The sequence below is a fragment of the Lithobates pipiens genome, unplaced genomic scaffold (genome assembly GCF_037356315.1).
Source record: "Lithobates pipiens isolate NorthernLeopardFrog02 unplaced genomic scaffold, aLitPip1_a1.2 Scaffold_22, whole genome shotgun sequence".
Taxonomy (NCBI): Eukaryota; Metazoa; Chordata; class Amphibia; order Anura; family Ranidae; genus Lithobates; species Lithobates pipiens.
In genome coordinates this window covers 19,412,023-19,435,839 of record NW_027507784.1, presented here as the reverse complement: position 1 = coordinate 19,435,839, position 23,817 = coordinate 19,412,023, and the positions used below count along the sequence as shown (strand labels likewise).

The 23,817-nt window shown below is 46.3% G+C and overlaps 1 protein-coding gene across 3 annotated transcripts in view; it reads left to right on the top strand.

The window, feature by feature from the left end:
- The first annotated feature begins 1,128 nt into the window (after nucleotides 1-1,128).
- LOC143923372 (uncharacterized) overlaps nucleotides 1,129-23,817 on the top strand; it is a 46,630-nt gene continuing 23,941 nt past the window's right edge. For all 3 annotated transcript variants that reach the window (XM_077446998.1, XM_077446999.1, XM_077446997.1), the window contains exon 1: nucleotides 1,129-1,283. The gene's annotated coding sequence lies outside the window, so the exon portion shown is untranslated. The remainder of the gene's footprint in view (nucleotides 1,284-23,817) is intronic.

Below are 23,817 nucleotides of genomic sequence, written 5' to 3'. Positions count from 1 at the left end.
TTCTTTTGGTGGTATTTGATCACCCCTGCGGTTTTTATTTTTTGCGCTATAAACAAAAATAGAGCGACAATTTTGAAAAAAACGCATTATTTTTTACTTTTTGTTATAATAAATATCCCCCAAAAATATATAAAAAAACATTTTTTCCCTCAGTTTAGGCCGATACGTATTCTTCTACATATTTTTGGTAAAAAAAAAATCGCAATAAGCGATTATTGATTGGTTTGCGCAAAAGTTATAGCGTTTACAAAATAGGGATAGTTTTATAGCATTTTTATTAATTATTTTTTATTATTTTTTTTTTTACTAGTAATGGTGGCGATCAGCGATTTTTATTGTGACTGCGACATTGTGGGGGACCCATCGGACATTTTTGACACATTTTTGGGACCATTGTCATTTATACAGTAATCACTGCTATATAAATGCAGTGATTCCTGTGTAAATGACACTGGCAGTGAAGGGGTTAACCAGTGGGTGGCAGTGTAGGGGTTAAGTGTTCCTAGGGGTGTGTTACTAACTGTGGGGGGGTTGGGCTTTCATTTAGTGAACACTGATCTCTGCTCCAATCACATGGAGCAGAGATCAGCGTCACTAGTTGCTAGGCAGAATGGAGAAATGTTGTTTACAACGGCACTTCTCCATTCGGCCGCTCCGTGAGACGATCGCGGGGATGCCCGCGGCGATCGAGTCCACGGGTCCCGCGACCGGACTCACTGAGGCCCCGACCAGCGCGTGCCATTTGCCTGCCCGTGCCATTCTGTCGACGTACATCGTCGTGCGCTGGTCGGCAAGTGGTTAAGTTATGTTTTTCTAAGATTTTTGTATTTTTTCATATGTTGGTAATAAAAAAAATGGCTGCTATGGCCATTCAACTCCAAAAAGAGAATGTGTCGTCTGGTCAATCATAAGTTATTTAGGATAAGGGGGATATGTGTTGTTTTGGGGAGCCTCACGAAATAGGCACCTCCCTTAGTCATGTTTTAGTCAATCCCCTCAACATTGCTTTAGACAACTATGTGCCATTTACCTAGGTTTTATATCTCCTTTAATATTATTATCAGTGCCACATACAGTAATGCATGGAAGCTTAGAACTCACTTTGCTGAATATATGACTCATTTCTTTTTGTACTCCTTTTGGCTACATTACAACAGATCTTAGATTCCCTGACGGGTGACTGAGAAATAGAAACTATCAACAAAATAATCACAAGTGCTGGGATTATAACTCGGAGGAAATGAAACTAACAGTACAGAAGCCGTGTCCGCTCTCATAGGAAGGTGAGTACACAATTTGCTTTTCGCAACTAGAATTTAAAGTGTATGAAGGGTATGCAAACCCATTTTCCTTTCTTTTTTTTTTTTTTGTTGGCAGAGTGTTGAAGGACTAAAAGCCTTTTTTAAGGTTTTTATTGCTGTTGTGCCCCCGCTGGTGAGGTTACCCCTCTCTATTTGTCCTGGTAACCATTGTGGGTGAGATACAACAGAAGAAGAGGTGAGGTGAAATCCTCCAAAAAGTAAACATGTTCTGGTGACAACAGTGAAAGTCGAGATATCCAATCACTTTATTGAGATCTTCTCCTACCTTCCCGTTGTGTCTCTGGGAGAGGAAATTAATGCACACAAGGAAGAAAATCTGTTACAATGGTGTTAATTATTTCCGTTTAAAAAAAAAAAAAAGAAAAATTCTTAAAAAGACCCTATCACCAACTTAAAAACATTGCACATAGAAAATGTAAAAAATGACACACTAAAAATATTTGCCGTGCCTTTTTCTTTTCACAAAATTTTTTTATTCACTTGCAACGTGCCTTTAAATTTGCAAGCAATTGTGAAGGTTTATTTTCCTAATATATATATATATATATCCACATGGCTCAGAGAATAGGTGCAGGTACTCCCCCATTCCTAGTCACCCCTTGTCTCTGCTCTCTACCCAGCTTCCATTACCCCACCTCCCAATACCACCCCTAATAGAGAACCTAGTATCATTTTGTGGGGCTAAGTCACTTGGAATTTGTTAATGATAACAAGAAAGACAGTAAAATATATCCCCTGCAGTCAGCAACAATACATCCCTCCACAGCGATAGTCACCCCCCCACCAACAATAGTTTCCTTCCAGCAACAACAGATCTCACCCAGCAACAATTGACCCCCAGCAACAATAGATCTCCCCCTCTGAAACAATGTACATCCCCCCCAATAACAATAAATCTGCTAGGAACTAGCATCAGTAAGTAGACCCCCCCCCCCCCCCCCCTCAACAGCATGCAACTATATTTCAAAAAGTTGGCAACTATATTTCAAAAAGTTGGGTGGAGTGGGACTTTGATTGTGGAGTTGGGTGGAGTAGGAACAAAAAAGGTAGATATACTACAATTACAAAGAAATAGAAACATTTTATTTGCCTGCAGTAGGCAGTACCTTCTTAAAAATTTGTAAGCCCTTGTACACACAGTCAGACATTCCAACAACAAAATCCTCCATCGGATTTTGTCCGAAACTGGTGTTGCATACACACGGTCAGACAAAGTTGTCGGAAAATCCGATCGTTCGTAACGTGATGACGTTATTTAGTTACGATGGGACTACGTTCAGGCTAGTGGCCAATAGCTTTGGTCTAGGAATTTGATCTGAGCATGCGTGACACTTTGTCCGATCGGAATTCTCTACAAACGATCGGACAAAGTCCAATCGGATCATGTTGTCGGAAAATTTTTAGATCCAGTTCTCAAACTTTGTTGGTCGGACACTCTGACGGAAAAAGTCAGATGAAGCCCACACACGGTCGGATTATCCGACAACACGGTCCGATCGGACATTCTCCATCGGAATGTCCAACCGCGTGTTCAAGGGCAAATAGTTTAAGACAAAATACAGTCTACTATTCTTAAATTCAGGGTGTGCAGGTCCTGGAAATATCAAGAGGTGTGGCCTACATGTTTCCTGGGCAATCCCGCTTCGTCAGGGCCTTAAAAATAGCACAAGAAAACATCATATAACATCATACAGCTAATGAAAACATCAACTAGGATTAGCATGGGTTACAAGATTGCATGAATGATAATATTATATAAAGTAAAAAATGTATATATACAAATAGCTTTGTATACACACATTTACATTAGTGCCATGTCATTCTAGAGTAGCTAGAGATACTTATTAATTAAATCAAATCGCAGCATTGTAGAGCATTTGACATAGAGATACAGTTACATGTTGTACTACTGGATGTGCAGCGGTGTCTCACATACGTATAGCAGGAGAAGGAGTGAGGGAATGAACAGTCGAACATTATTAGATGTCTAAATGTTAAAATCTATTTTTCATAAGTGCATAAGATTTTATTGTCTATTTACCTAAAGACTGTATTGGTAGAGCGCCGCTCCAGGAGGGGCCTGGGGAGCCTGTGGGGATGCTCCACCCAATCCCACCGGAGAAAGCAGGGCAGGCCCCTATGTATGAGTGATCAAACTGTAAATGTATGAAAATGTATCAGAGAGAGTGATGGTGTAATATTCAAACGGAAGAGGGAGGGAAGAGGGCGAGAAAGAAGAAAGGGGGACACTAGAGAGAGGGAGAAAACTGAAAGGAAAGAAAAAAGAGAGAGGAAGAAGCAAAGTTAAATGTATTTGTGGGTGCTTACCGGATGTATACAATAACGATTATATATACTCTATTGAGAATTGTTGGGCACAAAATTCTGAAGATGTATGGAAGTCTTCCAAGGTAGATGATATTTGCCTTGCCATTTTAGACTACATACCAGATAAAGCAGTATATATATATATATATATATATACAGTATGTAGACTTCAAAGGTAATCAGAGAAGGCAACCCAGGGGAGGAGGAGAGCGGAATTCACAGCTAATGGGAAAATAAACAGAAAGACAAACAACCTAATGCCGCGTACACACGATCGAATTGTCCGGCGTACTTAGTCCAGCAAACAAAACGGCGGATAGTCCGGCTGACTTTCTACCGAACGGACTTGGCCACACACGGACACACAGAAAGTACGGCGTTTGTTAGCGTGATGACGTACAGCACGTACGATGGGACTAGAAAAAGGAAGTTCAGTACCCAGTAGCCAATAGCTTCCTTCTCGTACTTGCTTCTGAGCATGCGTCATTCTTAGTCCGCCGGACTAGCATACTGACGAGCGTATTGTCCGCTGAAACCCAAGTCTGGAGGAAAGATTGGACTGCAAAACTACTTTCTAAGTCCGCCGGACTTTGCGCTGAGAAAGTCCGCTGAAGCCCACACACGATCGGATTGTCCGGTGCATTTTGGCGGACTAAGTACGCTGGACAATTCGATCGTGTGTACGCGGCATAAGTGTTACCTTTCTTTGAAGTGGTGTGTCCGGCATGTAATTAGGATAGAGCTGCAACTAACGATTAATTTGTCTGTCGACTAATCTATCGATTATTTTTTCGATTAGTCAACGACTATCCGATTATTTTTTATTTATTTTTTAAATGAATCTAGTGTGTTCTTTTTGTGATTAGATAATAATCCTTTGGATAACTTTACAAAAAAAAACAACTTCTTATATAATATTTCAACTTTTATAAAAAAAAATCCAAAAAGTACTTCAATGTGGTAAAGTTTTTACAGTATAAAAAAGTGCCAAAAATAAAATGTAAACAACACTTTAGCATCAGGCACAAAATATGGCATTGCCATTAATTCACAGCCAGAAGCATTAAAAAATGCCATATAAAAATGCTACAAAAGCACTGCTGCTCAACACTGTGTACAAAACACATGAAAGACATAATATACAAAAATAAAGTGCCCAAAAATAAAAGGTTATGCTTTAGGGCATGAGGCAGGAAAATGCCATATAAATTCTGCCTAACACTTTGCAAAAGATGCATTCAGAAGGCATTGTGCATGTGCAATGTGTGGTAACCTTACCTTACTACTCAACCACACATAATGCCTTCAGAATGCATCTTTTGCTAAGTCTTAGGCAGAATTTATATGGCATTATGCCTCTTGACCTAAAGAGTTGTTGTTTAACAAAAATGCTGGTCAACATACAATAACACTATGTAATTGTAATCATTATTACTTACATAGTGTTATTGTAGAGTTGATTGAGCAGTATTTTTGTGGTGTGTAATTGTAATGTAAAACATACCTGAGGAGGCAACAGTTTTCAAGGAAGGAAGCAAGGAGGAACCAAGCCCACCAAAAGCACTGCTCAACACTGTGGCTGTGCAAAAATATGGCCAATACAACACTGAAGGCAGCCATGAGCCATCTCAACATAAATACACTAATACAGCCCAACAAGAACACAACACAGTCATGACGAGTGCAAAAGGTTGGGGGCCTGTGTTACTTCCTCCATTGCAATGCTATATTTTAGCATTGCAATGGAGGAAGGTTAGCATATCAACATGCTCTGATGTTAGGCTCGCTCTTTTTTTAGTCACAATGTTGCCAGCAACTGAGAAAAGCCTTTTAGATGGGGTTGATGTTGCCGGCACAGACAAGTAACTCTTTGCCAGCATGGCCAAGATGGGAAACCTCTTTTCATTTTCCTTCCACCATTTCAGCGGATTTTCTTCCTTTAGAATAGCCTGCTCACTGAAATACATGTGTATCTCATGACATTTGTAGGACTCTCATGACCAGCCTACCCCCCCCCCCCCTACAAACCCTGTCCCTCTTAACAAATGACTGGACAGATTTTGTAGTAAATGGCCATCAGGCCTAAACTTTATTAACAAAATATAATCTTTAATATATTCCAAAACATTTAAATATGGTAAAACTTTCCCAGCCTTTCCAAGGGGTCATGGGTACGTAGCATCACAACATAAATGGTCACTGCCAACAACTTCAACTGTAACCTCTTGACCTCCAGATGGCAACCCCTGTCTCGGAGGCTATAACCAACTGTAGCAGTGACCTACCCGTTTTAAACCCTTCCAGGTTAACCCCTCGTAAACTGGAAGTACATAAAACCACCCCTATCCCATGGATGGGTACAACAGGCCTTTTACCTGTACCTCACTTCCTCATCTAAAGCCCCAAGAACCGCCCAACGGAACACACTTTCACACCCGAGACCAACCCCCGTACTAAACACAGGGAGGGTGGGTGGGGATTGCTTCCTCCTCCGCTCTTCGACTGCTAGCATTGCCTCTGCTAGCACGTACTAGACGCCGTGGCTCCGCCCACCCCCTAACCATTAAAGCGGCCAGACTCCCTTAAAACAGCGACTGTGCAGTCCAGCACATGTCATGCCATCCCTATGCCTACCTCCCCCTTGTGGATGCTAGCTGCGGGACTCACTTTCTGCACAACTACACTGTGGGTTTCTTGATCTTGGATGTGACCAGTGTCATCCTCGCCATTACTGTGGTGGTCATCTGAATCTGAAGAACCGAGCAAAGTGTCTAACAGAGACACTTTCCTCTTCTCAGAAAATTTCATGTCTGCACTGGTTGACCGTTGTTCCTCACATCGATGTTGCGTTTGCTCTTCCTCATATCTTCTTTTCACTTCAAGAGCAAGAGCTTGGACCTTGGAGGGGAACTTTTAAACTGTCCTCTGCTGGCAGGAATTTTAGTTTGCGGAATCTGGGGTCCAGGGTTGCTGCAATAAGACATCTATTTTCTCCACCATCATCTCTGAATTTAGTTTCCCGCTCCCATCTTGATGTCATCTCCTGTGCAGCAACACTTTGGAAAGCTTTGACTGCTGTTGTCTCGCAAATTGTGCTCCGTATGGATTTCTGGAGGCCTTTTACCAGAGGAGGTAGAGCGGAAGCAGTCACATCGGACTCTCCACTCAAGAAAACAGTAGCACACTCAAATGGCTTCAGGACTTGTTCCACTTCCTCAAGTAAGCTCAACTGATCATGTTTTAAATCCAGGAAGCGCTTCCCTCGTGGTGTGACATCAGGATTGGAAAGAGTTGCAGTCACAGGCCACCTCTGTTCAAGCAGGCGGCTGATCATGTGTAAAGTGCTGTTCCATCTTACGGATACATCATTTATTAGTGCATGCTCAGGGGTACCCATTTGTTGCTGCTTTGCTTTAAGCTTTGTAGTGGCCAGCTCACTTTTTTTTTAAATGTTCCACAAGGCACTTTGCAGCCCTCAGGCCGCGTACACACGCGCGGACTGTTCGCCCAACTTTGTCCGTCCAACAGTTTCGGCAAACAGTCCGCTCAAAACTAGCATGGACGGACATGGCCACACACGACGAACGAACAGTCCGCTGAAACCGTGCGCGATGACGTGAACGGCACGTACGACGGGACGAAAAATACGACGTCCTATACACTGCATTATAACTTTCGGCGTGTAAATCCTTTCTGAGCATGCGCGGAACTTAGTTTGTCGAACAAGCCTACACACGGGCGGACTGTTCGCTCAAACAAGGTTTCAGCGGACAGTTTTTCGGAATTTCCGAAAAACCTTGTTCGTCCAACTGTCCGCTGAAACTGTCCGCTGAAGCCCCACACACGAGCGGACTGTCCGCCCAAACACTGTTCAGCGGACAAGGTTGGGCGAACAGTCCGCCCGTGTGTACGCGGCCTCAGGGTCTTGCTGATCTGGGGATCCCTCAGGGCATGTTTGACAACTAACTGCAATGTATGACCAGCAAACCTGAGAGAAGAGATGCCATGCTTTTCTTCCAAAATACGCAGAGCAGCGACAACATTTGCAGCGTTATCATGGACAACTACATTTACATTGGCCATGGATATCTCAAACTTTTCAGCTGCTTTTTCCACCCAGTTAGCAATGTTTTCAGCTGTGTGCCGATCTTCAAGTGGCATAGTGGTCAGATTGTAGGCTTGTGCAATTCGTTTCGTAACGAATCGAAATTCGGCTGAATTTTGCATCTTTCGGACATTCGGATGCATCTGAATGTCCAAATAAAAAAATAACGAATAACAACGAATACGAAAGAAATATAACGAATGAATTTGAATGAATTCGACATGATTCGGTAATTCTTTAAGGATCTAATGAAACAAAAGGTCAGCTCAAAGTAAATCTTATAGTCCAATCAGCTAATTAATTTTGTGTCGGAGGATGGATTACTGGCAAAGTGCATTCCTGAGAACTGAGTTAGAAGGGCGTTGTATTTGAGCCGAGGAGAAGAGACATTGTCATTGTGTGTGTGTTAAAAGATTCAATAAACAAACGACTTTCCAAACTACGAATCATTATCACGAATGTCTATACATACATAAATAGCGAATTTCAACGAATACGAACGAATGAATTCGACACTCTACGAATAATAACGAATTATCCGAAAACTTATTAATGTAACATAACGAATATAACAGAACGAAATGATGTATTTTACGAATGACAAGGAACCGAAACTAAACAAAATTTTCCGTTGTGCACAAGTCTATCAGATTGTACGATGTAAGATTCCAATCTTCATTGATGAAGTGGCATGTGACACCCAAGTATGCCTCTGTGGCAATGCTGGTCCATGCGTCTGTGGTGAGAGATATTTTTGATTTCACATCTTTGAGTGACGCTTTCAAAATTCTCCTCCTATTTCTTCTCCATCAGTTTAGTGAAATGGGACCTGGAGGGAAGTGTGTATCCCGGGTAAAACGTGTTGATCATCTCACGAAATCCTTGACCGTCTACAATGGAAAGAGGTCTCATATCTTTTACAATCATGTTGAGTATGCTATTGGTATATGCAACGGCCATTTGGGGTGAGCAAACAGTGACATCCTTTCTATGGAAGAAGAACTCCTGTACACAGCTTTGCCTTTCCTGAGAAAAAAAAACAAAAAAACATACACAATAATAATTAACATTTAGGAACCTGAACCAAGTTTAACCAACATGAATGCTCAATGCTGCTAATAATGTACTTGTACTGCACATTTAAAAGAGGGTACGGGTAGGGTAGTAATTTTCTGTCTGCAATTAAATAAATTAATATTATATTGTTGCTGCTCTGTGTATTGGAAGAAAAACATGGCATCTCTTCTCTCAGCTCATACACTGCAGGAAGTTGTCAAATTCAAGGTCATTGTCAACCATGCCCTGAGGGATCCCCAGATCAGCAAGAGGGCTGCAGTGCAAAAAGTGCCTTGTGAATGTGAAACATTTAAAAAAAAAACATGAGATGGCCACTAAAAAAAAGAAATTAGCAAAGCAGCACAGCAACAAATATGTACCATCTGAGCATGCACTAATAATGATGTATCTTACTTACTAGCAGTAGCAGCATGACCATATAATATATTAATAAATATTTACCACAAATTACTCCCATTGTCTCCCAAAACGAACAAAATACTAGTAAGTAGTACTTAAAAAGATGGCGTCGTCCGTTTGAGGCCATACTGCGCCAGGATGTTTTCTTCTGAGGTGCTCGTGCATCGCAGTAGTGCTGCCGTGGACCGCCATTTCGGTTTTGCAGAGGGAACAAAGGACCATTTTATCTGGCCTCTGTTTAAATAATTCCCATACCTTTGAAAGTCGTGGTCTGGCTTTTCGTGCTGCACCGGAACTTTTTTCCCCATTACCGGGAGCAGGGGGAGCAGGAGCATCAGCAGCAGCTGCCGCCATTACCGCCACTTACCCCCATTTACACATGAGATGACACGTGCATGACGCGTCAACGGCATTCACGCACCTCAAAGTATTTTCGTAGTTGATTACGTTGACGCGTTATGGCAGCTCTAAATTAGGACAATCAATGCATAAAGGGAGTGAGGAAAGAAGTTTGTACCTGGTTTCCTAAATGAATACATGTCTCTCCTCGGTGTCTCCAACATGTGAGGAGATGAACCGCAGAGGAGAGACTGATCATGTGTGGGTATATATTGGAGATGGGAGCCGCCATGATTCGTCGAGAAGGGTGTATGGGGGGAGGATCCCTGAGATTGCCCGCGTTGCCCAGATCATGGATCCGAAATGGATCAGAAGGATCTGGAGGGAGGGGGGCAAGCTCATCTGCCCACTCTATGCTGAGGGGGATGCATGCTCAAATTGCATGCAGATCCCCTGATCCTTGTCCCATGGCTGTATATACCAGTGGTGAAATGGGAGGGGGCAGGCTCTCGTCCCTCTCAGCCGTGATTCGTGGTAGAGAGAGGGGGGAGGGAAGAGCCAAGCAGTGTAAAGAGGGGCTGGACCCAAATCGGAATGGCGTCGGAATGACGTACGTCAAACGTGCGTCAACAATGCTGCGTTCCACATCAGGAGAAAGATGAGGGACTGAACACTAGCCAGCCCCGGAAGCTATCACATGTCGGAGTCCCCCAATGGAAAGACTGATGGGAGCGCCTCTATGGGGACACTTTTGGTGTTGGGAATCTGTCAGTGGGTCACCAAAGGGAAAAAAAAAAGGTTCCATGGTGACACAACAGCAACCCATAGGCAGTGGACAGACACGGGCAGCCTGCAAATAGAACAAAGCACATAAAGCTGTTTAATACACAAAAAATAAATGTATTCGAAATAATTTAAAATATATGTACATGCATATATATAGAAAAAAGATCTTTTAAAGGCTTATCGCTCCTCCTATGTTGGATTCACAGCTGGACATTTAGACAATGCATATGGATCTAAAATACATGTTTACACCTTGTAGAAGGGAAAGTGGATACATCCTAAGCTATATGTATCCCAAAGGGATGTCAGTTCATTAAACAGTGCAATGGCCGGGTAGGGGATAGGAATAGGAAGGGGGAGGGGGGGAAGAGAGGCAAAGGAGAGGAAGAGGGTCGGTGGGCCGAGTGGATAGGGAGTGGAAGAATAAATATATTTGAATGATTACAGAAAGGGGGCATAGCTTATAGCATCATTTAAACCTGGTGGCTGAGTTGCCCTTAACTTGAAAATCCATTTAGCCTCAACTTGGAGGATTTTTTGGTCAAAGTTGCCACCTCAAGTTGGTCAGTGTACCCTGGCAAGTACCTGGAATTTCAATGAGTCTGTATTGTAATCATGAAATTCTGCAAAATGTCTGGGTATTAGACATGGGCGCCGTCAATAAATTTGTTTAGTTCTGTTCCGTTTCAATTCGTAATAAAATTAATTCGTACTTCGTATTTCGTGTCCGAAATTCCGTTCTGTTTCGTACGAAATACGAATTGTCGTTAGGTTCGTTAACATGTACGAACGTTCTTTACGATGAATTTAAAGGCAAAAACATTGCTCATTATGCTTGTTATGACTTGCAAAAGACTTCTGTAATAGAAGTCAATGTAAGTTGCCTGAAGACATCAGTGAAGGACTTTCCTCCTCTCTGGGCAGTCTGCCAAGAAAAGATCAAAGTGATACAATGTTTCTTCTTCAATGGGCTGAACTCCTTGTGTAGAAGTTCTCAGTTTAACCATTTAAAGAGGGATTCCACCAAAAAAAAAAATATTAAAAGCCAGCAGCTATAAATACTACAGCTTTTAATAAATGGACACTCACCTGTCCCGGGTTCCAGCGATGCCGGCAGCCGAGGCCGATCGATCGCTCGGCCCTCGGCTGCTGCCGCCACCATTCCAGGTGAGGGAATCAGGAAGTGAAACGAATCGGCTTCACTTCCCGGATCCCTACTGCGCATGCGCGAGCCGCGCCGCGCAATAGGAAATCTCCGCGCTGTCACTGGGACCCGTGTGTGTCCCAGCAGACAGCGCGGCAGGGCAGGAAGTGGCGTAGACTCCCGTGGGAGTCTATGCCCGGAAGTGGGTGAAAATACCTGTCTTTGACAGGTATCTCCACCCCCCTCCCCCCTGAAAGGTGTCAATTGTGACACCGGAGGGGGGGGGGTCCGATCAGCGTAGGTTCCACTTTAGGGTGGAATCCCGCTTTAAAGACTAAATCTTTTCTGACACTTGTTGCTTACAAGTAAAAATCCAGTATTTTCTGCTAGAAAATCACTCAGAAGCCCCAAAAATTATATATATATTTTTTAGCAGAGACCCTAGGGAATAAAATAGCGAATCCCATGAATAAGTCCTAGTGACGAAACATGTCGGGGGCGTGGCTATCTGGCAACCATTGATTGAATCAAACTCTGCAAACAAGGCGGAAGTGTGTGTGCCTCTTACACGAGGAACAGAACTGGAGAGAGAGTGTCATTGAGAGTCTGGCTGTAAGGTACCATACAGCATAAGGAGGGGTGAGAGATATCACTGACACTGCTAATTGCGACCAGTATCCACTGTAACCACCAATGCCTTAGAGTGAAGTTTTGCTGATGTGAAGTATTGCAGTGATTTTGAAGTGCTTTTTACAAGTTTTTTACATGTGAGTGCATTACCAAGTGGCTTTTAAGTGTGCTATTAAAGTTGTTTTATAGTATTACACCATGGGAAGCCTTTGTTTTTCTTTTTGAGGAACTTGGGGAGATAATCCTATTGGAATCTGCAAAGGGGAATTAATGCTCTCTGGATATTTTGTGCTGGACATCTGTGATTCCTAATTTAAACAATAGTGATGGCCGAACGGTTCGCCCGGCGGTCGTTTCGCGGCGAATTTCCGACTTTCGCCGTCCGCGGGTTCGAACGCCTTTTTCCGTCGTTCGCCCCGGCGGACTTACGTGTTTAATGTATACAAGAACTTTAACCTTTCGTGACACGTTTATCATGTGTTACAGGACAACCAATTGAGACATGACAGCTCATGGACACTTGGACATTCCCCCTAACCTATAAATACACCCGATCCGGTGGCCATTTTACATTCTTTCTTCTGTCACTGTAGGGAAAGGATCCTGTGTGGAGTAGGGACAGAGAAAACGCTAGCTATTTGGTACACAAAAGTTCTTTTCAGGACTGGTATAGGTGTTAGGTCAGCAGCCTGAGTTTCTTTTGTCAGTTTAGATAAAGGGACAGAGCGCTGTATGCTGCTATTTTAGGGACAGCTCAGCCAGATTAGTCTTTCTTCATCATCATCATCATCATCATCATTAGCTGTTACTATCAGGTCCACAAAAGAGCTGTTCCAGCTAATCGTTCCAGCCTACTCTTTTTTGCCAATTTGTATAGGGACAGGCAGGAAGCAGTGTGTCAGGCAGTGAGGATAATTTTAAAGACTTGCTGTTACTATTAGTTCCACAAAGGTTCTTTTCAGGACTGGTATCAGTGGTACGGTAATAGGCTTGTACACGTATAATATTCTTTCTTCCAAATATAGAAAGAATATTATACTTGACTGCTGCCCTTCTGCTGCAGTCTGCTAATCATTCACAACTCACTTGTTCCACAAAGCTCTTTATCAGGACTGGTAACTTGGTCTGTCTAGGGTGCTACGGTACATAGGCTTGGGTGCGGTACAGTCTGCTGTTCTGTAAGGACCGCTATCGGTCCACAATACATAGGGTTGCCGTGCACTACTGCTGACCGCTGCCCTATACTGCAGCAGTCCTTCATTGGTATAGGGACTGACGTACAGTCTGCTAATCACTAACACACAACCTGCTTGGTCCACAAAAGTTCTTATAAGGACTGGTAACTTGGTATAGGGTGCTACGGTACATAGGCTTGAGTGCGGTACAGTCTGCTGTTCTGTAAGGACCGCTATCGGTCCACAATACATAGGGTTGCCGTGCACTACTGCTGACCGCTGCCCTATACTGCAGCAGTCCTTCATTGGTATAGGGACTGACGTACAGTCTGCTAATCACTAACACACAACCTGCTTGTTCCACAAAAGTTCTTATAAGGACTGGTAACTTGGTATAGGGTGCTACGGTACATAGGCTTGAGTGCGGTACAGTCTGCTGTTCTGTAAGGACCGCTATCGGTCCACAATAGATAGGGTTGACGTGCACCACTGCTGACCGCTGCCCTATACTGCAGCAGTCCTTCAGCGGTATAGGGACTGACGTACAGTCTGCTAAACACTAATACACAACCTGCTTGGTCCACAAAAGTTCTTATAAGGACTGGTAACTTGGTATAGGGTGCTACGGTACATAGGCTTGAGTGCGGTACAGTCTGCTGTTCTGTAAGGACCGCTATCGGTCCACAATAGATAGGGTTGACGTGCACCACTGCTGACCGCTGCCCTATACTGCAGCAGTCCTTCAGCGGTATAGGGACTGACGTACAGTCTGCTAAACACTAATACACAACCTGCTTGGTCCACAAAAGTTCTTATAAGGACTGGTAACTTGGTATAGGGTGCTACGGTACATAGGCTTGAGTGCGGTACAGTCTGCTGTTCTGTAAGGACCGCTATCGGTCCACAATAGATAGGGTTGACGTGCACCACTGCTGACCGCTGCCCTATACTGCAGCAGTCCTTCAGCGGTATAGGGACTGACGCACAGTCTGCTAAACACTAACACACAACCTGCTTGGTCCACAAAAGTTTTTATAAGGACTGGTAACTTGGTATAGGGTGCTACGGTACATAGGCCTGAGTGCGTTACAGTCTGCTGTTCTGTAAGGACCGCTATCGGTCCACAATACATAGGGTTGCCGTGCACTACTGCTGACCGCTGCCCTATACTGCAGCAGTCCTTCATTGGTATAGGGACTGACGTACAGTCTGCTAATCACTAACACACAACCTGCTTGGTCCACAAAAGTTCTTATAAGGACTGGTAACTTGGTATAGGGTGCTACGGTACATAGGCCTGAGTGCGTTACAGTCTGCTGTTCTGTAAGGACCGCTATCGGTCCACAATACATAGGGTTGACGTGCACCACTGCTGACCGCTGCCCTATACTGCAGCAGTCCTTCAGCGGTATAGGGACTGACGTACAGTCTGCTAAACACTAATACACAACCTGCTTGGTCCACAAAAGTTCTTATAAGGACTGGTAACTTGGTATAGGGTGCTACGGTACATAGGCTTGAGTGCGGTACAGTCTGCTGTTCTGTAAGGACCGCTATCGGTCCACAATACATAGGGTTGCCGTGCACTACTGCTGACCGCTGCCCTATACTGCAGCAGTCCTTCATTGGTATAGGGACTGACGTACAGTCTGCTAATCACTAACACACAACCTGCTTGTTCCACAAAAGTTCTTATAAGGACTGGTAACTTGGTATAGGGTGCTACGGTACATAGGCTTGAGTGCGGTACAGTCTGCTGTTCTGTAAGGACCGCTATCGGTCCACAATAGATAGGGTTGACGTGCACCACTGCTGACCGCTGCCCTATACTGCAGCAGTCCTTCAGCGGTATAGGGACTGACGTACAGTCTGCTAAACACTAATACACAACCTGCTTGGTCCACAAAAGTTCTTATAAGGACTGGTAACTTGGTATAGGGTGCTACGGTACATAGGCTTGAGTGCGGTACAGTCTGCTGTTCTGTAAGGACCGCTATCGGTCCACAATAGATAGGGTTGACGTGCACCACTGCTGACCGCTGCCCTATACTGCAGCAGTCCTTCAGCGGTATAGGGACTGACGTACAGTCTGCTAAACACTAATACACAACCTGCTTGGTCCACAAAAGTTCTTATAAGGACTGGTAACTTGGTATAGGGTGCTACGGTACATAGGCTTGAGTGCGGTACAGTCTGCTGTTCTGTAAGGACCGCTATAGGTCCACAATAGATAGGGTTGACGTGCACCACTGCTGACCGCTCACCTATACTGCAGCAGTCCTTCAGCGGTATAGGGACTAAGAGTTTTGTCACAGGGTCATTTAAAAAATGACATGCAGAGGAAGAGGCAGGCCCTTCCGCAGGGGTGGTAGGGGTAGGGCAGGAGCAACAGGCTTGAGCCAAAGTGGGAAGTTGCAGAAGGTGCGTTCAATTACTTTAAAGGATGCACCAGACTTGGTTGAGTGGCTCGCTCAGCCTTACTCTTCTGCACCCTCCTCATCCTCTCGATCTGCACCCTCTTCTTCACTCTCTGCTATGTGCACCCCCAAAGACACTACCACCAACAACACGACCACCACCACCACCACCACATACCTTCCGCTTGAGTCACTGGAATTATTTTCCGATCCATATCAAGAGGACATTTCTGATGCGCAGCCACTCTTGGTATTGGATCAGGAAGAGGAGGTAGCAACAAGCGCTACTCAGCAGTCTGACGCCAGTACCCAGATCAGCCCAAGGAGGAGGTTGGTCCCCGGTGTTGCTGCCTACTCTACTTATAGCGGTGGGGAAGGTGACGTTGATGATGACGTGTCTAGTGATGTCACGTGGGTGCCCACAAGAGAGGAAGAGGAGGGGAGTTCAGAGGGAGATATGGACCAGCAGATAGGGAGGAGAAGCAGCAATGACTTACATTGCACAGCAGGGACAAAGCAGACTGCAAATGTATCAGGAGCGAGTCATCGACCATGTACGGTCACATCTGGCGCTCCCAGGACACCGGCACATGGCTCCGCAGTGTGGGCTTTTTTTAACGTGTCCGCTGCTGACAATAGCGTTGCCATCTGCAATCTTTGCAGTCAACGCGTTAGTCGCGGTAAGCCCAATACTCACCTAGGGACGACCGCCTTAAGAAGGCACATGAGCAGCCATCACCGAGCCCAGTGGGAGCAACGGAACACACAAAGCCACACTGCAGGCTCTCACCGTCCAGCCTCGTCTTCTACTTCTCCTTCTCCTCTCTCCTCACAATTGTCCTCCACTCCACCTTCCATCACGCCAAGCTCACATTTTTCTGCAAAAAGGCAGGCTTCCGTGGGCCTAATGTTTGAGCGTAAAAAAATGATGACGCCGGATAACCCTCTTGCCCAACGGTTGGCGGCTGGCTTGTCAGAACTCATAGCCCGCCAACTACTGCCATATAAACTGGTGGACTCGGAGGCCTTTCGCAAATTTGTGGCCATTGGAACACCACAATGGAAGGTCCCAGGAAGGAAGTATTTCTCAGAGAAGGGCATCCCAGAGCTATATGGCCATGTTCAGCGGCAAGTGAATGTATCTCTGGCACACAGTGTCGGTGCCAAGATACATCTGACCACAGACACGTGGTCTAGCAAACACGGGCAGGGAAGGTATATCAGTTTTACTGCCCACTGGGTGAACCTTCTGACGGCCGTCAAGCATGTAACCCGTGGCACCCGTGTAGATTTGGTTTTACCGCCACGGATTGCATGCAGGCCTGACTCTTCTTCTCCTCCTCCTACTCCATCCTCCTCCCTCTCCTCCTCAGCTGCCTCCTCCTTTTCCGCTGCTAGCGTCTCTTCCACTGCACCGCCCAAGCTCCCCAGAACCTATTCCACATGCCAGGTGAGACGTTGCCATGCCGTGCTGCGTCTGTTGTGCCTGGAAGCAAAGAGCCACACTGGCCCGGCACTCCTTTCAGCTTTGCGTTCACAGGCAGATGAGTGGCTAACACCGCTCAATTTGACAGTTGGTAAAGTGGTGTGTGACAACGGTGCCAATCTGCTTAGCGCATTGAAACAGGGCAAAATCACGCACGTGCCGTGCATGGCACACGTCTTAAACTTGGTCGTGCAGCGATTCCTTGTCAAATACCCTGGGGTCCAGGACATCTTGCGGCAGGCAAGGAAAATCTCGGCCCATTTCAGAAGATCTTACACGGCCATGGCTCGCCTTGCTGACATTCAGCGGCGACACCATCTGCCGGTCAGACGTCTTATTTGCGATTGCCCGACGCGATGGAACTCAACCTTCTATATGCTTGATAGGCTGCTCCAGCAGAAACGTGCAGTTAACGTCTACCTGTATGAACTCTGCGAAAGAAACGGTTCTGGGGAGCTGGGTTTTTTTTCACCGCGCCAGTGGCTGCTCATGCGCGACACATGCAGACTTCTGCGGCCATTTGAGGAGATCACCAAACTGGTCAGTCGCAGCCATGGCGCCATCAGTGACATGGTACCTTATGCCTTCTTTCTGGAGCGTGCATTGCGTCGTGTCATTGATCAGGCTGTGGAGGAGCAGGAGCGGGAAGATGAGGAAGTCGCAATGCTGGATGAATTCCCAGGGGGGGCTACTCTATCTGAGACAAGTCAACAACAGGAGTCTGATGAGGAGTCAGAGGAGGATGGTGCCGGGGCGGATGAGCAGGAGCAAGAAGAGCATGCTTTAAACCTTTCTGGGATCCCTGTTGTGCGAGGATGGGGAGAGGAGAATGAAGAGGACGACATTATCCTGGATGATGAGCAGGAGCCAGGCCACCACACCGCTTCCACTTTAGTGCAAATGGGGGCCTTCATGCTCCAGTGTTTTAATAGGGACCCCCGTATAAAAAGCATGAGGGTCAAGGACCAGTACTGGGTGGCAACGTACTTAGACCCCCGGTACAAACACAAAATGGCGGAAATGTTACCGCCGTCGCAGAGGGCTGTCAGAATGCAGCACTTCCAGGCCTTGCTTCGAGAAATGCTGCATTCTGCTTTTGCGTGCGCTGGCAGAGGAGCAATTCCCACTCCCAGAGAAGGATTTGCGGGTACCAATCCAACAGCGCCTGCAAGAAGAGGCCGGTTTGAAGATGTGTTGGTGACTTCGGATATGAGGTCATTCTTTCAGCCGACCCATCGACAGGTGTCATCCGGATCCAGCATCAGGGAACGCCTAGACCGTCAGGTGTCCGACTACATTGGGTTAACGGCCGATGTGGACGCTCTGAGGAGTGATGAACCCCTAGACTACTGGGTGGGCAGGCTTGACCTCTGGCCAGAGCTTGCCCAATTTGCAATCGAACTGTTGGCTTGCCCCTCATCCAGTGTCCTGTCCGAAAGGACGTTCAGCGCAGCAGGGGGGATTGTGACCGATAAGCGTACTCGCCTAGCTCACCACAGTGTTAACTACCTCACATTTCTAAAAATGAATGAGGCATGGATCTCGGAGGAATTCAACACATGTGATCAGTAGACCATGTATATGTCTATAAACAATTTTTGGAATCAAGCACACAGACCTTCTTAATTCATTTGGCTCACTTCCCTGACCCAAAAAAGCACACCGTACTATATGCCCCTACCCTCCTCTTTGAAGAGGTTGAGCGGTGTCATATTTCTACTGGGGCTGCTTATTATGAGGGGTTCCCACCATCCCTGTGCTGTGCTGACTTCCTCCTGGGTGTTCTTATTATGAGGGGCTCCCACCATCCCTGTGCTGTGCTGACTTCCTCCTGGGGGTTCTTATTATGAGGGGATCACACCATCCCTGTGCTGTGCTGACTTCCTCCTGGGGCTGCTTACGGTGCTGCTGTCAGCGCTGTATGTCACGGAGCTGCTGTCAGCGCTGTATGTCACGGAGCTGCTGTCAGCGCTGTATGTCACGGAGCTGCTGTCAGCGCTGTATGTCACGGAGCTGCTGTCAGCGCTGTATGTCACGGAGCTGCTGTCAGCGCTGTATGTCACGGAGCTGCTGTCAGCGCTGTATGTCACGGAGCTGCTGTCAGCGCTGTATGTCACGGAGCTGCTGTCAGCGCTGTATGTCACGGAGCTGCTGTCAGCGCTGTATGTCACGGAGCTGCTGTCAGCGCTGTATGTCACGGAGCTGCTGTCAGCGCTGTATGTCACGGAGCTGCTGTCAGCGCTGTATGTCACGGAGCTGCTGTCAGCGCTGTATGTCACGGAGCTGCTGTCAGCGCTGTATGTCACGGTGCTGCTGTCAGCGCTGTATGTCACGGAGCTGCTGTCAGCGCTGTATGTCACGGAGCTGCTGTCAGCGCTGTATGTCACGGTGCTGCTGTCAGCGCTGTATGTCACGGAGCTGCTGTCAGCGCTGTATGTCACGGAGCTGCTGTCAGCGCTGTATGTCACGGAGCTGCTGTCAGCGCTGTATGTCACGGAGCTGCTGTCAGCGCTGTATGTCACGGAGCTGCTGTCAGCGCTGTATGTCACGGAGCTGCTGTCAGCGCTGTATGTCACGGAGCTGCTGTCAGCGCTGTATGTCACGGTGCTGCTGTCAGCGCTGTATGTCACGGAGCTGCTGTCAGCGCTGTATGTCACGGAGCTGCTGTCAGTGCTGTATGTCACGGAGCTGCTGTCAGCGCTGTATGTCACGGAGCTGCTGTCAGCGCTGTATGTCACGGTGCTGCTGTCAGCGCTGTATGTCACGGAGCTGCTGTCAGCGCTGTATGTCACGGAGCTGCTGTCAGTGCTGTATGTCACGGAGCTGCTGTCAGCGCTGTATGTCACGGAGCTGCTGTCAGCGCTGTATGTCACGGAGCTGCTGTCAGCGCTGTATGTCACGGTGCTGCTGTCAGCGCTGTATGTCACGGAGCTGCTGTCAGCGCTGTATGTCACGGAGCTGCTGTCAGCGCTGTATGTCACGGAGATGCTGTCAGCGCTGTATGTCACGGAGCTGCTGTCAGCGCTGTATGTCACGGAGCTGCTGTCAGCGCTGTATGTCACGGTGCTGATGTCAGTGCTCTGTATTACGGTGCTGCTGTCAGTGCTCTGTATCTCCTGCACCCTCTTGTTTGCCTACCCTGGTCCCTGACCTTCCCTCTCCTCCATTGCCTTCATTAGCTCCATAGTCCTGAATTGTCAGAACAATTTCCCAAATAAAAAAAAAATGCTTGTAGTTATCGATCCCAAATTCACCTCATACATGTATTATGCTATTGTCCAGGTGGTGGGACTACGTGCTACCCCCTAATAATTACCCCGTGGCCGCAAATTCGACCTAAAGGTTTGCGAAATTCGCCTCCCATTGAAGTCAATGGAGCCCGCGGCGAACGGTCGTTTTCGCGAACGTTTGTGTCCGTTCGCGTTTCGCGTTCGCGAAACGTCCCGTCGGAAGTTCGTCCATCACTATTAAACAATTTAAAACGCCAGTTGAGCCTGGTGCGAGAGTGCTAGGCAACCTGTCTGGTGAGTGCTCCATCCATAGGGGGTCACTGGTGGTGTGGTGAAGGAGTTTTTCATCGATTGGGGACACTGATAAGAAAGCATACATAAGAAGTTTTTGCTGATTTTTTATTTTATCACTACCTGTCGCTCTACTTTGGGACATTTCTACTGAGCACTTTGTTCTCTTTTTGTTTATGTGCTAAGAAATTGTTTTGTCTCACTTAAGAAAATGACTTGTTTTTTCTGCTTAATATAAACACTTGTGGAATTGGTATACACTATTGTATATATATATTTTTATTTATTTGTTTATTTGTGAATATATTGTTTTTTGTTGAGGGATATGCACATATTTTAATGGATATGAAAATTTCTGTTTACTCTTGCACTTATAATTATTGAATGAACTAGGTCATTTGATAATTTCTATACACTTGATTTGTTGATTTTGCTTATATACACTTTATTTTAGGTGTATGCAATAAGGGTTGGAGAATCCACTCTGTACACTCCCATTATTTAGGTTTGGTGGTTTTACAGGGGGATTGATCTTACCTATTTAGCGCCACAAGGTGATAGTGATTTAACACAGTGTAGGTGTGTGGTTATTTTTACCTTCTAATTATTTAATTTATATATATACAAGTGGCAGCTGGGGGGGGGGGAGGTTGATTACTGGCGCAGTGTTGACACACTGGGTGGCGGTGTTTGATGTGTGTAGTATTTGTGGAATAAAATAGCGGTTGTTGCAATATTTTATGTGACGCGGTATTTACGCAGAGGTCTTTCAAACGCAAGTTAGCACTTTTTTTTTCGGTCGACCTCTAGAGAGCACTGACATCAGCAGCGTGACATACAGCAATGACACCTGCACCGTGATAGAGTGATCTGACACCAGCACCATGATAGAGAGCACTGACATCAGCAGCGTGACATAAAGCACTGACACCAGCACCGTGATAGAGTGATCTGACACCAGCACCGTGATAGAGAGCACTGACATCAGCAGCGTGACATAAAACACTGACACCAGCACCGTGATAGAGTGATCTGACACCAGCACTGTGATAGAGAGCAGTGGCATCAGCAGCGTGACATAAAGCACTGACACCAGCACCGTGATATACAGCACTGACACCAACAACGTGATATACAGCACTGACACCAGCACCGTGATATACAGCACTGACACCTGCACCGTAAGCAGCCCCAGGAGGAAGTCAGCACAGCACAGGGATGGTGGGAGCCCCTCATAATAAGCAGCCCCAGGAGGAAGTCAGCACATCACAGGGATGGTGAACTTTACAAACCTACAGGTCATATTTGCAGCCACAAAATAATTACTAGCTGTGCACACATAGTCCCACCACATGGTCAATGACATAACACATGTATGAGGTGAATCTGGGATCGACAACTACAAGCATTCTTTTTTTTATATGTGAAATTCTGAAAATTCAGGACTCTTGAGACAATGGAGGCGAGGGAAGGTGAGTGTAGGCAAAGAAGAGGGTGCAGAAGATGATCACCAGCACCAGCACCGTGATATAGAGCTCGGTTATACAGAGAACACTCATTGAGTATTCTCTGTATTATGGGAGCGGACAATTCAAAGTGATTTTAAAATACTTTTTTTCCTTACGAAATGACACTTTGTGCAGGGACAGTTCTAAGCACGGAAAACATGAGCCCCTTCACAGGCATACTATAGACACCCCCCAGGTAGGAAATTTAAAGGAATATTACACTTTTATTGTTTCACTTTAATCATTATTAAAATCACTGCTCCTGAAAAAACGACAGTTTTTAAAACTTTTTTTTGCATTGATCCATGTCCCCTGGGGCAGGACCCGGGTCCCCAAACACTTTTTAGGACAGTAACTTGCATATTAGCCTTTAAAATTAGCACTTTAGATTTATCCCATAGACTTGTACAGGGTGTTCCGACTTTTCGAATTTGCCGCGAACACCCCAAATTGTTCACTGTTCCCTGAAAAGGCGATCAGGCAATGTTTGAGTCGAACATGAGTTCGACTCAAACTCGAAGCTCATCCCTAGTCAGCAGGACAGAGGACAAGAGTCAGTAAGGCAGGGTAAAAGGGTCAGCAGGACAGAGGAGAGGAGTCAGTAGGGCAGGGTACAGGGGTCAGCAGGACAGAGAACAGGAGTTACTAGGGCAGGGTAAAGGAGTCAGCAGGACAGAGGACAATAGTCAGTAGGGCAGGGTAAAGGGGTCAGCAGGACAGAGGACAGGAGTCAGTAGGGCAGGGTAAAGGGGGCAGCTGGACAGAGAACAGGAGTCAGTAGGGCAGGGTACAGGGGTCAGCAGGATGGAAGACAGGGTGTGAATAGGGCAGGGTACAGGGGTCAACAGAACGGAGGACAGGAGTTAGTAGGGCAGAGTACAGGGGTCAGCAAAGGACAGTTGGGATGTATGCATCAGTATCCCCCTCATTTGTCCTCCACCATCAGTGTCCCCACACCATCAGTGTCCCCAACCATCAATGTCCCCCCACCATTAGCGTCCCCTTATCTGTCCTCCGCCATCAGTGTCCTCCTCATCACATACCGCCAGCCAGCATCCAGCATGAGAAGTCGGGCTGTCAACTCACAGAGCCCCGCTCTGCATTACCACCTTCGGGCTCTTCTGGGCATCAGAGCAGCAGGGAGCCAATTGCCACCCAGTCTGCCCCTGTCCTGACTCCTCCCTGCCTCCCCCTCTTGTCTGTATGCAGGAAAGCATCACAGCCAAGGAGGAGGCGGGTTCAGCCACAAGCTTTTGTGAGCCGTGTCTGTGAGGCAGCTGTTATCTCTCACCACTGGCTGCCTGTCCCATTTACACAGCTATGCTTGCAGTATGCAAGACACTAGACACCCTCCACAAGCCGCAGGGTAGTGATACTGGTGCCCCCGCTGATGTGTGCTCGTGGGCAAGCCACTGGAGTTAAGTGCTGGAACTTGCTTCAGCACTTGGCTCCACACCGGGACAAAGCCTTTCATCAAGTCCTGGGAAAATCCCGGCGAATCCTGGAAAGTTGGGAGGTATGGTGTAAACAGTGGGCAGTGCCCTCTCACCAGTCCCTATGGTGCAGCTGTAGGAAGGGGG